This window comes from Lithobates pipiens, unplaced genomic scaffold (assembly GCF_037356315.1).
Source record: "Lithobates pipiens isolate NorthernLeopardFrog02 unplaced genomic scaffold, aLitPip1_a1.2 Scaffold_8, whole genome shotgun sequence".
NCBI classification, from domain to species: Eukaryota; Metazoa; Chordata; class Amphibia; order Anura; family Ranidae; genus Lithobates; species Lithobates pipiens.
This window is the reverse complement of record NW_027507903.1, coordinates 137,975,539-137,979,277: the sequence shown is the minus strand read 5'-3', so window position 1 is coordinate 137,979,277 and position 3,739 is coordinate 137,975,539.

Sequence of the window (3,739 nt, the reverse complement as noted above, 5' to 3'; positions counted from 1 at the left end):
GGGCTGATAAGGGACTATATACAAGATTTTAGTAATGAGAACGGTATCATTAACAGTAATCAGCATGGATTCATGAAGAATCATTCTTGCCAAACCAATCTATTAAACTTCTATGATGAGGTGAGTTGCCATCTAGATAAAGGAAGGCCCATAGACGTCTCTGGACTTTGCAAAAGCATTTGACACAGTTCCTCATAAACGTTTACTGTACAAAATAAGGTCCGTTGGCATGGACCATAGGGTGAGTACATGGATTGAAAACTGGCTACAAGGGGGAGTTCAGAGGATGGTGATAAATGGGAAGTACTCGGAATGGTCAGGGGTGGGTAGTGGGGTCCCCTAGGGTTCTGTGATGGGACCAATCCTGTTTAATTTGTTCATAAACGGGGGCGTGGCCTGAACGGTCGCACTACACGGAGCTCCCGCTACTAATCCTCCTCTGATCCTCTTCCCGCCACTGATCCGGACACTTACCGACCCCATCTGCAAGCTGACCCACTGACCCACCTGTGGCACCCCCGGATAGTATCCTGTACTGCACGGGCCCCATGATGACCCGCAAAGGGGATAAAGATGCCGTGGCAGCCATGGAGACCCAAGATGGTGCAGACTCTCCTCAGCCCCAGAGAACGTTGCGTGGCACCGCCAAACAACAGGAGACAGGCGGTAAGTCCCACACTGCACAAAAACAGAAGGGGAAGGAGCAGCCCAGGGACAAGTTATACTACACACAAAAGCTGCAAGGGGCAGGCTGCTCAAACCCCCCCCCCCCCCCAACACAGACCCCTGCACATGGACCAGACAGAAGACACAGTCCTTCAGCACTTGATGACACACTGCCTCTGAATTCCTCCCCTGGTCCTACACCTGACCTGTTTGACACACTGCAGGAAGACACACAGCAACCCACACTGAATGAAATATTGGGTACAGTACAGTGATGCACAGCCTCAGTTGATTAAAAGAGCAGTTTGGGGGTCTCACCGAAACAGTGTCCCTTATGAGACAGGACATCCAGAAAGTCAGGGAGTGAACCACGGCAGTGGAGGGGAGAATTAGTGCCCACTACACGCCACCTCGACCCCTCATCCGGGCAACCCCGCCGCGATCCATGCTGCCATTTAAACTACAAGGACCGCAAGATCATACTCAGATTAGCAAGGGCCCCATGGGTAGATATGTGTTTATATACTGTAAACTGTAAACTACACTGACTGTGATTATTGCTTCTGTATAAATCCCCCCCCCCCCCCATTCTCTAGAGAGATACTGTAACTTCTTCTGTTGTACCTGGTTGACAAGCCTAATGTCTCCACTATGATCATGGGTGACTTTAATGGTTACCTGGACCCAAGGATGGACAGGCATCCTCCAGGTGGTAGGGGCACTATTCTGAGCCGCCTGCTGCAGGAGGTGGGCTGGACAGATGGCTGGCAAGCAAAATACCCATTATCCAAACAATTTTCTTGCTTCTCTAAAACACATGGACCTTTGTGTTGGGTCCTCTCATATTATGGTCACCAAAGTGGAGTACTTTCCAAGGGGGGTATCAGACCACTCCCCACTGGCAGCACATTTGGTTACCCGCCCAGCGGTCTCCTTACCTAGAGCCCCCTGGAAACTCAATGCCTTTTGGCTAAAACTTTTTACATCCCAAGAGCGGGTGGTGAGGCAAATTGAACAATATTTTTATAATAACCGATCACAACCAGATGTCACAACAAAATGGGATGCCTTTAAGGCATGCCTTAGAGGCACATTCATAACTGAAATTGCAGCCATAAAACATAATTCATCAGCCCTCCTGGAGCAGGTTGGAGATCAGGTGCGACAGCTTGAGCTATCATATGTCAGAGACCCATCAGACTCTATGAGGTAGGCATGGATATTGGGCCAAGATTCCCTGGACCGGTTGAGATCCTCCGCCGTGGAGGAAGCAGTTCTTCACTAAACAGGCCTTTTACCAGGAGGGGGAGAAAACTGACCGCTTGTTGGCTAGAATTGCCAGGTCCCAACAAACATCCCCAGCCATAGGAGCCATTCGCTGCTCCACTGGGAGATTGGTGAATGACCCTGAACTGATAATTACTGAACTAGCTTCCTTCTATGCAGACTTGTACAAGCCATGCAAGGACTACTCGGATGAGGCACTGCAGGACTACCTAGATACAATATCCCTACCAGTTTTGACCGATCAGGCACGCATGGAGCTGGAAGCCCCATTCGCACTGGATGAATTGAGGGAGGCCGCTGCCTCCTTCCCTACTTGCAAGGTGCCAGGGGATGACGGGATCCTGATGGAAGTCTATACCCAGTATGGTGAGGTGATTCTACCCAAACTACTGGAGGTCTTCAACTCCTCCTTCAAATCAGGGCAGCTACAAATAACTATGACAAGGGCAAATATTATACTACTACTCAAACCTGGAAAGGACCCAGTAGACCCGGGCTCTTACAGGCCCATCTCGTTACTGCAAAGTGATGTTAAAATATTGGCCAAGGTTCTGGCCATGAGGGTATACAAGGCTATTCTATCATTCACCAAGATCATGCAGGCTTCATGCCACAGAAATCCACTGCAACCAACCTTAGATGGATTTTTGACTTGCTTCAGAGACAAAATAAATATATGGAAGAGACTCAAAATGTCCCTGGCAGGGAAGACGAATCTCATTAAGATGATCCTGATGCCCCAATTCCTGTACCCGCTCCACAACACGCCGGTAGTTATTCCACTGAAAATATTTCTCTTCTCCAGGGGGAATAAGTTCAGTGCTCGCAACCTTTCCTCATAACTAATATCCTCCAGACCCTTTATTAGCTTTGTTGCCCTTCTTTGTACTTGCTCCATTTCCAGTACATCCTTCCTGAGGACTGCACTTTGGCTGCAGTGCAGTGTAACTGTGGCATTGGTGTGGATTAGCTGTGCTTTCCTATAGACTTCTATTATGTCCTGTAGTTTTGGTGCATTTTCTGAAAGAGCACCAAAACATAATGCAAATGTATGGCAAAGCATGGTTAATCTGCACCAAAACCCTGAGTACACTGCATTGCACTCGCAGTGCAATGGGGCAATGTGAAAGCGCCAATGCATGGTGAATAGAGACTAATTGACGTAAGCACTCTAACCCTAGCATTTACCTTGATGTTTACTTTTGCTTAAACCTAAAGTGAAAAGTACACAAGGGAAATAAAAGGAAATATATTTTTTACCTTTGTACATAGTAGAAAAGGGTTATAACTTCTGTCAGGTTTTTATTGCTGTTTACGCTGGAGAGAGGTTATATAGGCAGTCTGGTTAAAAACAAAACAAAAAAAACTAACATCTAGTTTAATCAATAGAGAAAATTAATAAATAAAAGAGGATAGAAAACCTCTATATACAGAACAATATAACCACAGTTGATCCAGAGGAAGGCAAAAAAAACTCTAAAGCATGGTCAAATTTGCTACATAGGTGGGGAAATTCTCTCCTGATACCCTAAGGCAGGGGTCCTCAAATTTTTTTAAACAGTACTATAGTTTTGAAAATAAATAGTGCACATCAATGTAGCCTGACCAGTGCCCATCAATGCAGCCTGATCAGTGCCCAACAATGTAGCCTCACCAGTGCCCATCAATGCAGCGTGACCAGTGCCCATCAATTCAGCATCACCAGTGTCCGATAATGCAGCATCACCAGTGCCCATCAATGCCCAGGAGATGGCCAAGATGGCGGCAGGCTGCGAGTATGTGGATG